This window comes from Strigops habroptila, chromosome 1, assembly GCF_004027225.2.
Source record: "Strigops habroptila isolate Jane chromosome 1, bStrHab1.2.pri, whole genome shotgun sequence".
Taxonomy (NCBI): Eukaryota; Metazoa; Chordata; class Aves; order Psittaciformes; family Psittacidae; genus Strigops; species Strigops habroptila.
In genome coordinates this window covers 134,310,303-134,325,658 of record NC_044277.2, presented here as the reverse complement: position 1 = coordinate 134,325,658, position 15,356 = coordinate 134,310,303, and the positions used below count along the sequence as shown (strand labels likewise).

At 43.5% G+C, this 15,356-nt stretch overlaps 1 protein-coding gene across 3 annotated transcripts in view; it reads left to right on the top strand.

Moving 5' to 3' along the window:
• Positions 1-6,745: 6,745 nt before the first annotated feature.
• RFTN1 (raftlin, lipid raft linker 1) overlaps positions 6,746-15,356 on the top strand; it is a 98,092-nt gene continuing 89,481 nt past the window's right edge. Inside the window, exon 1 of one of the 3 annotated variants that reach the window (XM_030498014.1) lies at positions 6,746-6,855. The gene's annotated coding sequence lies outside the window, so the exon portion shown is untranslated. Of the gene's footprint in view, positions 6,856-6,988; positions 7,424-9,092; positions 9,145-15,356 lie in introns of those variants that run through there. The other 2 variants (XM_030498005.1, XM_030498022.1) reach the window with 2 other exon arrangements.

The window sequence follows — 15,356 nt, the reverse complement described above, 5'->3', positions numbered from 1 at the left end:
GGGAAAAGGATTAATTACAACTTACTTTCTCATACAGTAAGTGTAGTGTCACTTCAGTGATGTGTTTTGTTTTCAAACTAGCTTGGAGATGTACAATTTAGTTTGCCATATTCAGCAGTGATTTCCATAGGTGTGGTAGGGGTAAGTTAGCTTTCACCTGCAGATCAGGAATCTGGACATAACTGCCTCAGTTATTATCACTTAGTGTGACGTTATCTACCTTGTACTGAATGCATTGGGTGTCTGTGCAGCTGTATAGCCTCTTTCCTAAGTTTGGGGCTTCATCAAAGCTTGCTTGAACATACCAACCAATACTGCATTTCTGAGATACTAGTTCTAGTGTAAACCAGACACACCGCAGTGCCTTCTCATGTGGTGGTTTTCATTTCCTGTAATACTGCTTCCTGGGAACTTGAGTTGGACCTCAGTCCTGTGCATTGAAACTGCTACAGATCTGATCTACTTGTGACTAAAAAGCCTTAAGAGCCTTCAGTTAACTTGCAGAAAAGTCCCCGATACCAAATAAATGTGAAATTGCTTAGACTTTGATGCCATCCTTCTTTACCCAAGCTCAGACTGAGGCCTGTGGGCCATGTAAAGGATCACAGCTGCCGTAGGAGGTATTTTTTTCAAGGTTCTTCACACTTTCTCCTGTCAAACTAGTAAAGCAACTTTTGAATTGGGAGAAGTGTTCATTGACTAGAAAGTTGTAGATTGTGACACTGCTTTTAGCTTAATGAACTGGATCTACTTGGATGATGTGGGGTTTATTGTATTTTATTTATTTTAATTCCTATACCAAGCTGCTGTTGCTTCTCCCCTTCCTCTACCCAGAAGTACTTTTTCTGTAGGCTAGGAAACTGTAGTTACCAAATGTACCCACTTTCAGATCATTGTGGTAACTTGAATTTCCTGGGGCTGTATCTTTGTAGCGTTTATTCAAATGGAAATGAAGCAAACTCTTTGCACAAGTTACTGCCATTAGGGCTAGAATCAAGTGCTTGTAACCTGAAGATAGTCACCTATTCTAGTCTTTTGCCTGGTCTAGTTGCTGTTTGTGCCATTGAAACAGCTTGGCTGCTGCAAATTTGGGGAATATTTTTCTAGGGTGTCTCTTACCTGTCCACCTACTATAAAGATAATAGACTGTTAACACTTATTAAAATTTCATGTATCTCTTTGCATTATTTAAAGTGCCTGGTTGTCCTTTTTCATACTGGTGAAATTTATTCACATGAGAATCTCCATTGACCTCATTAGTACAGTTGGGCACCAGGTATCTGGTAGGTGGAAATCTAAACCATCAAAAGTTCTGAGAATTACTTGCCATTATATGTGAATTAGCTAAATGCATTGGAGAGATTGAAAAATGCATTGGTTAAAGTGCTCCGTTAAACTACTGGAATGATCAGAAAATCGAAATACGGATGAGTACATATCCAACTCCTTACTGACGGTACTGGTTCTCTTTAGCAGCAGCATAGACCTGACTTCTCTAGCTTTCTATTCTGTTTTGGTTCCTTCTGGGATTTGGATGTAGTTTTCCTGGTATTTCTGAGGAGCTGTGGTTTACTTCTTAATAAGGCCCTATGAAATAATTTCTTTGCAGTGAGAAAACAGTTAATACAAAATTAAATTTATGTGATGTGTACTGAAACATTCAGGAAAGGAAAAATAAATACGGATGAATTAATAAATTGTCAATAATTCTCAAACGTAGCCACAGCTTTCCTTTTACTCCTACGGAGGCATATCCAGTCAGATACTGATCAAGTCAAAATTACCTGCACATAATGTGTAGTCTGCAGAAATCTGTGGCCAAAAATACAAACTAGAGATTAAAAAGGTGGTTTATCAACAAATAAGAAAGTGTGATCCTTGAAAGAATAATTAGGAAGTTTCATAGCAGTTGAAACTAGATCTGAAACTAACAATAAATGAAGAAAATATGCTAAATTACTTGATGCAAATGTAGTCTATGTTGGCTTTTCTTTCATATTTTGTCTTTTTAGTATCAGTATCAGTAGATACTAAATATGCTTTTGGAGAGTGGTAGGTAAATAACAAAACTAATTACTGGTATTTTTGTATCTGTTTCTGATTAAGGTAATCAGAAGTAACTTAAGTTCTGCTGAACCTGTTCAATGTGCTGGTGAAGTTGCAGGTGTCTTGATTTTTTTTTTTTTTTTTTTTTTTTTTTTTGACAGAGGAAACAAATTTTGTTCTGAATTAGCTTTAAATATTTTTCATCCTAGTATGAAGAACAGAAAAATGGGATGTGGTTAAGTTGAATGCTGGAGTCTGTACTCAGAATAATAGTAACTGGGGTAATACTGGGTTTCATACAGGAAAATAAATGCTTACACTTATGTGGATCTTATTAGTTGTTCAAATAGCGCTTGGAATAACCAAGCAAGGGGTTATCTAGTGGCATAACTAGAAACACCTTGCATGACAGAGAGATGCTGTGCATGTGATTTCAGACTGCTTTTCACAATGTGTAATCTTCTCTGCCTATGCCAAAATAAGATATTTGGCAAAGCGGAGTTCTGCAGTGCCCTACCAGTAGCAATTTACACCTACACTGAACTTGCCTTACCCAGCTGCACCCAGTGCTACAAAGTGCAAATGGAAAATGTGATCACTCCTGCTTGTGACACAGGAGGTTGTAGAGCTCTGCGCTGCTGAATCTGTGGATTTACAAGAAAGATTACACTGGCTACAAACAGAAATAAAAAGCACTTAACTCCTAAGGTAAACTAATACTCGCTAATGGAGTGTCTAGCGGCAACATCTTACTGTTGATTAAAGCAGCAAGGTCCTTCAGTTGTTTATAGTTAAATGGTTGTTAGAGCAGTAATTTACTATTTAATTACTGAGTCACTTGTGTTTTGCAGTAGTTTATTTTCTGAGGGGGTGTGTATACACATGCATTTATTTTTATATATGTATACATATATATATTAAAAAAACCTCAACTGAAATGTCTACAGGATGCTTGTTTAGGTTTTTTCCAGTTCATCACATTTATCGTGGGAATAGTGTTGCCGCCTCCTAGAGTGCCACGTGAAATACCTGTTACAGTCGGAATACATTCTAGATCGTATCAGATCTTCACCAATGTGGTTCTGAAAGAGGCAGTCTTGAAACATGGGAATGGTGCATTTAAAACAAAAAAGTAAAATACGAACACGAATGAGCCAGAGTGGAATTCTGGAATTCTGACAGTGGTAGCCTAGGAACAATAGTTAAGAAGTACAGCACCAATTTAGATTGTATGCTGTGCTTCAGCTTACATGCCTTGACGCTGGGCACTTGAACCATCTTCGTTTTCTTGAATTTCAATATAGACACACCTAAATAGGTGATAGCAGAGGTAATGCTGGTAATAAATCTGCTGCTTCTGTAATACACTTTTGTAGTCAGACAAAAACACCATGTTGTTCTATGGAACAAAATTTCAGTTCTCTATTAAAAAGTGCAAGATGGGTTGTATATTTAACACTAGAGTAGAGGAATTCCAGGCTGAAATTGGTGCATCAAAACATCTTGCATCTGATAGCTCTGAAAGTTTGCAGACATGTCTGGTAGTTACTGACTGTGAAGTGGTTTGTTGTGCCTGGGTCTGTGCACTGTGACCCACTGTAAACATTAATGTGAAACACTTCTCATCTGTGCAGGACTGCTACTTCATAGCAATCTGTGGTCATCCAGGAATGTTGTGTTCTCAGTGCTGATGTCCCTTTCTTTATCTGAGAAGGCTTTACACCAGCAAAAGTCTTTAATGTTGCCAGACATACTTTCAGTTCAACCGCTGATGTGCAGATTGGCACATCCTATGGTGTCAGCAAGGTCTGGTGCCTGGGATGCTCCTTCTGGAGCCATCTAAGACCTGATGTGTTTAAAATACAGAGAAAGCTGCACTTTCACTTCTTCCTATACACTTAGAAATCCTTCCCCATATGCTCTAACAGTAGCAGTAGAAAAACAGCTCAATTACACGGCACCCTGATGTGACTACATGCTGCTTTCTCACAGAGCTGGAAAGTCAGAGAAACTAATGAGTGGAGGAAAATTATGAAGGACAAGGAAAGAGGAAAAAACTGTGTAAATAATTAAAAGAAATGAAGAGGAAAAATCATAACACACAGAAGGAAATGGAAAAAGGAGATAGGTGAAGTTCCCACACAAAATGCATTGCTAGTGTCTGCTTCATAGTTCAGCACTGGTAGAGAAGTAACTTCATTTCCCTACTTCTAATGTTTTCACGTTATGCTTTTGGCTACTGACAGTTGTGCTTTAAGAGGACATGAATGCAGACAGAAGCCACTCTGGGGAAACTTGTTCCCTTACGGCACTTGAGAGAAAAATTGAGAGAGTACTTTCAAATAGATTTAATCTATCACAAAACCAGCCTTTAATACAGAAATATTCTGCTGTTAGGAACTGAGGTGTTAATGTAGTGTTTGCTTATATACTTTTTACATAACTTAATTTGGTTTATGCACCTACACAGTAGGGAGAGGGGTTCTGAAGTGGAAAAGTGTAACATGTAGTTGTGTCTGTGGGGCACAAGGGCTTCAAGCAGTTTCAGTGTTAATCAAGGGTGGTTTAGGTGTTGCTGAACAGTTTCTGGCCTAATAAGGGTAAATACAATAAAGGTGGCAAGCAAAGTTCCAGACTTGGTCCACAAGCATGACAATGGGGATGGATACATGTTTTTCTGGAGAGACAAGGAAGATCAGGGTGGAGGGCTTCCCCCTTAGTAAGAAGAGTGGCTGGAATGTATGGAGCTCTTGGATGGATTACAGGCTGGTTGAGAACGCTAAGGATCAAAGGAGAGGCTACAGCGGAGGGTGACAAGTTGGTAGATTGCAGACCAGCTACTCATGAACCTGACCAGCAGGTCCATTAAATTAGCAACTCAACAATACCTGTGGGGCACAGATCCTGATCCTTGGAGAGGAGTTAATCTCCCTGGCAGCTGGAAGGGTAACATGGTGAGATGCAAGTAATCCAGCAGATTGCAGGAAGCTTGCTTGGTAGGTACACTGAATGGACCACCCAGGGGTGTTGCACAAATGGATGTCCACTAACAAGGAAGAATCGTTTAGGGATGTGATAACAGCAGCCCTGGCTGTAGTCATGATGATACTACATGTACTACATGACTACATGTAGTCATGATGGAGCTCAAGATCCTAAAGGGAGTAGGGAAGGCAAGTCCTTGGACTTCAGAGAGCAAACTTTGGCTTATTTGTGGAACTGGTAGTTAGAATGCCATGGGAGGCAGTGTTGAAAGGTGAAAGGAGCATAGGAAAGCTGGCAGGTTTTTAAGAGGAACCTTTTCCCTATGCAACAGTGGCACATCCAAATAGGAGAACACGTTGATGAACTGGGATACCAGCTGGGGTAAATGGGCAACATCTGACTGAACCTCCTTGCAAAACTATTGTGGTGGAAGCAAGAACAGGTTATGGTGAAGGAGTTACTAGAAATGTTGCCAAGACATGTAAGGATGGTGTTGACTATGGCTTGTGGAATCTCATGTTGCTCTCAAATAAACCATGTTGACTGTAAGAGGCTGAACAAAGTACATGTAGGCCTGTTGTTAAATGTGAGCACAGGTAAGGCTGATGTACTCAGAGCTGCCTTTGCCTCAATCTTCCTGACCTGTGTGCTTGGAGGCAAGGTTCAAGCAAGCGAAGAACTACCAGCACTGGCTGAGGATCAAGACAGACCTGTACAACTCTTGAGACCAGCTGGGCTGAGTCTGAGGGTGCTGGAAAGAGCTGGCTGATGCCTTGAGAGCAGCTGCTCTCTGTGCTTTTTAGAGTGGGGTGAGGAGGGTCCACAACAACTAAAGCAAGGCAAAGGTTGCACCTATTTTCAGAAAAAGCCCGGTGGACAGTTTGGGGAACCCAGAGAAAATCACTGAGTCCATTGGGAACAGACTTGCTTCCGTGTGTTTCCTGTGTCTAGAAAGGGTGCCATCATGCCTCGCCAACTGTCTGCCTTATATGATAAAATGGCTGCATTTGTAGGCATGGGGATGGTAGAGGATGCCATGGCAACTTTAGTAAGGTGATTGGCACTGGCTCCCGTGCTGGTTTTGTATGTGCTTGGGATGCTGTAGTCTGGGTGGGTGGACAGCTAGGTGGGTGAGAAACTCAACTGCAGTGTAATGGGCTGCGCTTTGCCTGAAGAGCAGCAGCAAGTGGAGCCTTGTTGCATGTTAACATCTCTTTCAAGGACCTGGAGAAGATGACAGGGACCTACTGTTGCCATGATTGCACATGACCACATACTGGGGGTGCCATTGACACGCTTCAGGGCTGGGCTGCTGTTCAGAAGGGCTCAAGAACAGACCAGCATGAGTTTTGTTTTTAATTTAACAAGAACAGACATTTTGCATCTGGGATGGGACAGCACCTTGCACAGCTCCAGCCTGGGCACCGCCTGTCTGGTTACCAGCTTTGTTGCAAAGGCTGTGGGCATGTTAGTAGGCAGCAAAATGACTGCAGCCAACGAATGTAACAGCATGTCCCTAGCTTGGAAAAAAGTGATTTTCCTCTTCTATTTGGCACTCATTAGGGCACTTACAGCCAGTGTGGCCAGGTGTGTCTTTCCCCCCCTCAGGCTCCTGTGCCAAGACAAGCTCACTGGAGGGCCACCAAGGCCAGGGCTGGAGCACGTGTCCTGCAAGGACAAGCTGAGGGAGCTGAACTTGTTTGACCCGGAGAACGGAGGGCTCGCCACCATCTGAGGGAGGATGAGAGAACCAGCGCACTGAAAAGAGACGTTCAGCCTTTGGGTATAAGGAGGCCGGTTCCACTGCGGTGGGCACCGAGCAGAGTAGGTCCTCCCCGGCCTGAGGTGGAGGGGAAGGGCGCAGAGCTGCAGCAGGGGGAGCGCTGGGGCCGGGGTGAGGCGAGCGGTGGCCGACAGCCTTCCAGCCCCGGTCGGCGGGCGGAGCGATCCCCCTCCGGGCCGTGTCGGAGGAGCAGGCGGGAAGCGCCACCGCCCGTGCCCTGCCTCGGCGCGGCTCCCGCTAGGCGCGGGGCTCGGCCCCACAGCTCGGAGGAAGAGGAAGTGGCCGCGGCGCCCGGCCGGGCTCTGCTCTGCTGGGCTGCGCTCGGCGCGGGGCTACCCCGCACGGCCTCCGCGGCGCCTCCCGCCGTGCCGCCGCCCCTGCCTGCGCCGCACAAACTTTGTGGCGGGCAGCGGGGCCGGGCGGCGCTGCCCCGGCACCTCCCTGTCGCGGAGCCGGGCGGGGGGTGGGGAGCGGCCCCGGAGCGCGGCGGGCGGGCACGGGCGGCAGCCGGAGGAGGCGGAGGAAGCTCTGTCAGCGGGGCCGGCCGTCTCCGCCCGCCGGGCATCCTTCAGCACCGCCGGGCTACGCTTCGCCCGCCGCCTGTCTGAGGTACCGCCCGCCGGGCAAACTTGGCGAGGGGGCAGGAGGGGGATCTGGGGCTGCTCCGGGGGTGCCGCGGGGAGGGTCGGCGCGGCAGAGCGGGGAAAGCTGCTCCGGGGCTCGGACTCGTCCTGACCCTCGGGCTCCTGAAGTTGTGGGGGGGAGGACCGGACGGTCCCGTCCCGCCGTTCTCCCGGGGGCCCGTAGGCCCGGGCCGGCCGCGGGAGGCGCGGTGCTGTCAGGCGTGCAGAGACCCCCGGGGCGGCCCGCGGGGCCGGAGGCGGCGCGGCCGAGAACCGCTGCCAGGCAGCGCGGTCGTTGTTGTGTGTCCCCTCCGCAGTGAGGCAGAGCCGGGCCGGGGGCAGAGCTCCCGGAGGAGCCGGGTGGGTGCTCCTGCCCAGCCCCGCTCCGCTCCTCGCACGGCGGGCACCTGGAAGCGGCGGTACCGCGACGTGCCATCGTGCGGCTATCGGGGGTCTGTGATTCTACGGCTGCTATTTTCAGAGGCTGCGCTGGATATAGCCTTTATAAGTCCGCGATACTGCTCCAGCACGTTTTTGTTATTGTGAGGAGAGGTGGCATGACCGTGGGTCAGCAGCTGTGTATCTGGGCATGAAACCCATCTCCCTCCTCTCTGGTTTATCTAGATTCTTGTCAGAGCGGCAACTTTTCATAGCCTGTGTATTTCTGGAAAGGGGAATTTAGTTGGATGGACTTTCAGAGCGCTTCAGCGGTGCTTCCAACTCGGTTAGATAATTAATGGGAGACATTTGTTCTCCATTCCGAGGGAGCGTGCTTGGCTCCAGCTCGGACCCGGGGAACAAGCTGAGGCAGAGGCTGCTGTGTGGCAGGACGGGAGCAGCGCTGGAGCCGTCCTGTGGTCTCGGTGCAGGGGTGGCGGGTGTGCTACAGCAGTTCTTGCGCGTAAAATAATAATAACAACTTAACAATACAGAACAGAATGCTCTTTAATGTTTTCATCCAAAGTTTGGAAGCTGATTGTGTACTGCTTCTGGTTTTATATGTGAAAAACAAATTATGTTTGGTTTTAATTATGATTATTTAGCAGAATGACTAACGTTGTCAAGATATAGCTGATTTCTAGTTTATAAGGGGAAATCTTTCTGTACATCTGCTTTTATGTTTTATTTTTAATGAATCCAGTCCATTTCAGCTCCTGGTATTGAATAACAAGCTACTGGCAGTAACCTTCTCTTTCACAATGCTAGTGGTCACATTTGTGTATTTAATGTCTGTTTTTTCTAAGAAAAAAAAAGGCTCAGAATGAAGGGTTATTTTAGGAATCTAACTTAACCTCAAGTTAGTTACATTAGACAAGGGGCTTTCCACCGCTTGAATGCTGGCATTCCCCTGGTCTGAGAGGGAGAATGTGGCACTAGATGAGTATATACAGCTGTGATTAAATACCTAGGGGAGTTCTGAGCTGTGGTGCTGGGAAATGCGGATACCATATTGGGTATAATGAAGTGGCCTTAGAATCTGTGGTGAAAAAGCTGAAAAGCTGGAGCCACAGCCTTTGGAAGGATAAAACCCAAACTCGATGAAGTCTGTATTTAAAATAAATAAAAAATAAATCACACAACTGTTACTCCATCCCCCAACTTCATGTGAGATCCCACAGCTTCACACCTGGCTCCAATGATCTGCTTTACTTTTTACCCCAAATCGGCTGGCCAGGGTTTTATTCCATGGCAAACTAGCAACAGACAGTAAGCATAGGGCTTTCAAGCCTGTCTAGCTTTGTATTTTACCATGGTTTTACTCACTGTCCTTGAAACGACTGTGCATACATTGCAACATGCATCTGTTTTCCATGTCTCTTTTCTGTGGGTTCAGAGTGGTGTGGGATTAACTTTAAAGGAAGGTTGGATTCCTATCTCACATTCTTATGCACGCTTCTATGTCCAGTCAGCCTTTAATTTGCTAGACAGTAAATGTTGGCTGCTATAGCTTCTCCTTAAGTTCTTGAGAGTAGCTCTCTACACCTTCGTAAGCATCTCAGACGTCTTGTGTCTTCATGTGGAGGCATTTGCTTGAGCATTTGCAGCAGTGGTAATTTCAGGAGAAATTTCAGGAGAAATTTTACCTGTGCTTTGTCTGTCTTGACCAAAAATACCCTGCCTGGTCTAGTGGAAGGTGTACCTGCCCGTGGCGGGGAGGTTGGAACTAGATGATCTTAAAGGTCCCAACCCAAACCCTTTTATGATTCTATGAAATATGTGGTACCATCTGAATCTTTAGCGGTACCGAAAGGCAGCATCATGGTATCATAAGTATTGTGTCTTCTGGATGAGTGTTACAGGGTGCTGTGGGTGGGTAAGAAGCACAGGTCTCTCACCAGCCTACTGTTCCTCAGGTTGCTCCCCAGCGCCAGCACACTGGCCCTACTCCTCCACCAGTTCTCTCTGATGCTGTTTGCTTTTCCTCCTCCCGCACTCACCCACACGCACACATGCTCAGACCAGCTTTGTTTCCATAGGGAGGGTTGACTGCAGCTGGTGGCAGCCCCTGGCGACGGGCAGGGAGCCTGCAGAGGTGGCCCACCGACCTGCAGGCACAGGGACAACGGAGGAAAGTGAGTGTGTGTTATTGGGGGCAGCAGAGTCGAGCCCAGGGCTGGTGTTGTGAACACTGCAATAAAAACCATAGCACCTCATAATGTTTTGTTGAAATCACGTTATCACGGTGGTGTGTTATTTGACATGCTGCATGCTAGGGCTGTGCTTTCTTGTGACTTGTATATACAAGACCTATCAGGGTAGCCTGTTCTAACTCTGCTGAACCCATATTGTATTTATCCGTGTATTACTTTGTTGTCTTCCTAAAGCTTAGCAAATTTCTGAGGCGAGACTAGCAATTGTCTTAATTGGCCAGATTATGCTTTCCTCATTGTTTTGTGTAGGCAGTACGTTTTCTTGTCTCCCAGGGAGATGGTACCAAACCCAGTGCAATAGTTTGTTTTTAATTCTAGCAATTGGATCTGCAGTTCATCATGACAGGTCTTCCAGAGTGCTTGGTAGGAGTCCAAATTAGTCCTCCTGATTTGTGTTCTGCTTCCGTTTAGTTTTGGTATCTTTGGCCTCTCTAACCGGGTTTGACTTCTGGCACATTTCACTTTATGCTGGTGTTTCTTGATCTGAGACCGTAGTTTCCTCTGCTTAGCCTTTTTTCCTGTTCCTTGAAATCTTTCTGCTTATTCTACCTTTCCTTCTTTATTAGGTAATTCATCTTGCTGTGTCTGGAAACCTTCTTGTGAATTCTCTTGTCACTTCCTTGGGTTCCAAATTCTGCAGATACTCATATTGTAGTTTAAACATGTTGCAGACCTCCCCTGTGCTCACATCCTCTGACTTTTCATTCCTGTTCATCTCACTAATGAGTTCCCGTAGTTTTTGAGATTTGCCTTTTGAAATTGAAAACCTTAATTGCAGACTTACTTGTGTTGCCCTGCCATTTAATCTAAACCGAATCAATCACAAAGAATAAATCTGGGATTATTCTTTCACCAACCTTTCTGTAAGATGAGATTTAGTTATCAGCTGCAAGTCTAAAATCCTGATAGTGCTGGTCGGTATAAGGTGAAAACCTGTTCAGCTGTGACATCCGGCAAGAGGCAGGACTGATTTATGGTGATTGTTCTTTGTATTTTCAAAATAAGCCTTTCAGAATTTTTCACATCGCTTGGTAAACATTAGATACTTAAAGCACTGATCCCTCCCCACAAAGAAAAAATACTGTGGTGTTTATTTAATATATGCTGACATACTTACCTGTATGGTAATACTTCTGAAAAAAGACCAGGTAGGTATCTCTTGATAAGGAATTTCCCTCTTGATGGTGTAATCTCACAGAAAGCCTATGCAGTGGTAAGACAGGGTGGGAAAAATGGGGATATATCAGGAGCATGGCTTTATTCTGGAACCCTATGAAGGGTCATGTTATCATCCCAGCATAGTATTCCCATTTCTTTATTTACCTGTATACCCAGTTTGTCAGGTCTGATGTTTTTAATCCTCTGCTTTAGTTATGCTTCTCTGCCTGATGGTTTGTTGCTTTGTGGTTGGTTTTTTTTTTTTGTTGTTGTTGTTTTTCCTTGTTATTCCTCCTCTGATTCATTGGTTTAACTATGCAAGGAAAGGGACGTGACCATAATTTGCAAGCTCTCTCAGGGTTTGTTTAGAGCTGAATGGGGAACTAAACACTCTGGTGTTTTGTAGACTGAGAAGGATGCAAGGATTAAGTGACCACATGCCAGCAAGTGAAGTGAGCTGAGCATGAAGTGCTTATTATTTTGAAAATGGAAAGGTCAGGATTGCAGGAGTGAGGGTTTAAGTAAATAAGTGTGTCTTATTACTGCACAACAAATGTGAAGTCCTGTCATTATTTGTAAAAGCCTTCTAGCATCCCTGTGAGGTAGCTAAATATTACCCATGGAAGGAAGAACCAGGATGAAAGGACTTAACCAAAATCAAGAGAGAAAACCTATTAATACATTGCAGTTATCTTGTTTCCCAGCTGCCACACTCATCAGTAAGACCATTGTATTCCATAATTTCGAGAAAGGAACTTTAGCAGTAACTTATGATATTTGTTTTAAAAAACAAATGAATTCATGATAAAGCTTACAAAATGAAGTCACTGGTTCTGAACAATAAACATTTTAAATGTGTTAATGCAACCAAGCTTGTTCTCACTAATTGAGCTTAAAAACAAGCTGACAGTAGCATAATTTGCCTGTACAGCACATTTTCTTTGGATGCCATTGTAAATAGTAGAATTACCTTGTTTCTGTTTCAGGTGTTAGTGTATTGCACTTACACCTGTATTAGAATATGCAGTCTAATGCTATTCACTTAGCACTTGACTCAGAAATAAGTATTTTAAAGAACTGTTTAGTAATTCTTTTCATATCATCCCTGTAAGTAGCCATTGGCATAATGCTTTCCATAATATTGATATAGTTAAAATAAACTGTTTGGCCAACAAATACTTAGTTGATAAATATTCCTTAAATTACTTAGTCTGGTAATCTATTCAAGTTCCGTTAGCCATGTGGTTCTGTTATATTTCAGTGTAATTTTCATTATTACTTCTTGGAGATAAATTGTTATGGAGTTCCATGAAGGGAGAGGGTGATACCTCAGAAAATTAGCTCCATTCGTTCCCTAAAAAACCCCAAACAGAAAATCAGATAGAAGGCAAGGGTTTTTTTTTTTTTTTTTTTTTTCCTTCTCTTTGTTGTGCTCTCTTCCTGCTGAAAAAGAATTCTGGGGACTGAACCACTATTAACAAGAAAATAAGTTGTTAGCTACATGGTATTATTTTGTGCTTGTTGTTCTTTGCTAATTCTGAACTTGTTGTATTTCATCAGTTTTGAACACAAGCTAGTAAATTGGGAAAGCAAACCCAGGCTGCAGAGGGTATTTTAACAAAGCTTAGGTTTAGAAATCATGAGTTGAAAACTTGGCAGATCTCTAAAAGAGCTATAAAAACTGCTATATTCTATTCAAGATACCCTTGTTTTCCTGGGTCACAGAGGTGCTTCAAATGGGAAGTACTGCTTGGGTTTGGTTTTTTTGCCTGTTGCTGAGTACAATTTGTTGTAATTTTTTTGTTTTCATGGCAAAGGATGGTACCATTTTCAATAAAACTTGCATTGGGAAGGAGTGTTCAGGGGCGGGTCGTTTGCCATGCTGGGGTGGGTTTCTGTCCTGTTCCTTCAGATACTCCCCAGAGCTCCTCTATTCCTAAAATACATGACAAAGGATGGTAACAGGGATGAGGAGGTGGTAGCAAGAGGCTCATTCCCTGGCTTGCAAGTTGGGTATTTGCTTGGGATGTACAAATCCTGGGTTAAATTTTTGAATTCAGTTTGCAGAAGCAAGCTGCTCATTTCCTAGCCAGTGGGGGCCTATGCTTTCATTCACAAGACAAATTTAGGGATTAATAGACTACTGGCTTTGCTGTTGTTCTGCAACTCATCACAGCTTCCATTTTTGATGTTTTGCAAAATTAAAATGAGATACAGACTGAAAAAACGCCCAGTCTGTCGCTAGATCTGGGTTTCGGTCCTAGTTTTATCAGCACGTGGCTGAACACAAGAACAATTTTGGAGATTATCAGGATCATACAGAATGGTGAGATTAATTCACAGTCTGAGTGAGTTTGTGGACAGAATGAGTTTTCCAGCACGTGTAGATGCAAGATCCCATAGCTAAGTCTTAATTTCAGTGGTTAATACTCCTAATTAGATGTTAATTCTTCTTTCACTCAAGGTATTTCTTGTAGGTGTGGAACTAGTGAGTTGATAATTAATTTTTACATTAATGAAATGAACCTACTGCAGAGCAAAAAAGTATTTGCAAATTTGGCAGTGTTTTTGACGAATTGTTTTTTAATTTACTAAACCCCGACTAACAGTGCTAATATTTTGTTTTAATGCTGAATAAAAAACTGTAGAATTCACATGCAGGTGTAAAAAGCTGGGATAGGTGTATGTAGTACACCTTAAGCTTTCCTTATAGCAAAACTATATACCTGCTGAAAAAGGGGGTTGAAGTGGGTTTAGATGACTTTGAATGCATCAGTGATGAACATTTCTTACAGCACTCTGATAACTTCATTGTAGAAAATTGAGGTGAATAATGTCCTGTTGACAACTAGGTTTGTAACTGAAAAGCAAGGAGTTATTTTCAGATGAGGGTGGAAAGACAGAACAGCACTGATTTTTGTCTCAGAGGAAAGGAAAGGAGAGGGTAATAGCTGATGTTAAAACTCTTTGGAAGGTTATAAAGCAAGCTGTCCCAGTAGGAAGTTTGTGGGATAACACTGAGCAGAATTTGGTGGTTCAGTGATTTCTTGTCATACACACATCATCAGTGTCTTTGAGAAAACTTCAGGTATTCATATATCTTATATTCATAGATCTCATGTTTTTTTTAGTACTTAAACTCCTGTATTAATGTAGGAAAGTTATTTCTTAAGATTCGTTTTTTACTGCTGCAGCACTTGCATCCTAATTACTGTGGAAAAGTTTGTGGTGCTGTGAAACTTATTTTTTTCTACTGATTTCTCGTTTTTATTCAAGTGAAAACGTTCTTTGCTGTGTATGTGCTTTAGTAACATAAATATAATTGTCTATACTTAACGAAATGGGGGGAGGAATTTCTCTTCAGAGATAATAATTGAAGTTTTAATCGAGCATCAGGAAGGTGAAAATCAGTCTTGTGGTAAGCACTCACATACTCATACAGAAGTAGTATGTTTCAGTCCAGTCCCAGGTGGGCAGGTATCTCCATGCTGAGTGACTTGTGGTTGGCACTCTTGGCAGAGATCGTTACTCGCATGGGCAATGAGGATGGATTGGTTTTCTCAGAAGGGCTGAGGAAATGTTGGCTGGACAAGCTCGGGAGAGCGTCTGTGGCTGCGGCTGGAGGAGCAGGCTTCCATTTTGTGGCACTTTCACCCCAATTTAAGAAAGAATGCAAAACTCTGTGATGTGAAATACGGAGTCCCTAAGGCCTCTTTCTGCAGCCATCACTGTCTGAAGAGTCCTGTGGATTTCAGACTCTTTGTGTAACTAAGGGTTGCAGACACCGCAGCTTGATGACCTCTGAAATGGAATTCTTTTTCCTTACGAAATGCTGTACTGTATACTTATGATGTGTAAGAATTGCTGGGCCATACATCGCTGAAACAGGAAATTTGATACACTTGCTAGAGCTTATTGCTATCTTAATTCCTCACTCTACAATATATTAAATAAAGCACAGGCATACTGCTAGATGTGTTCCATTACAGTCCATGGAAATACACATAGTATCTTGTTACGCATGTAACTATACAATACAGATCTATATAGTAAAATGACGTTTTAGACTTAAGCTAATCAAATTGCACATGCAAAAGAAGGAAGCTGCTG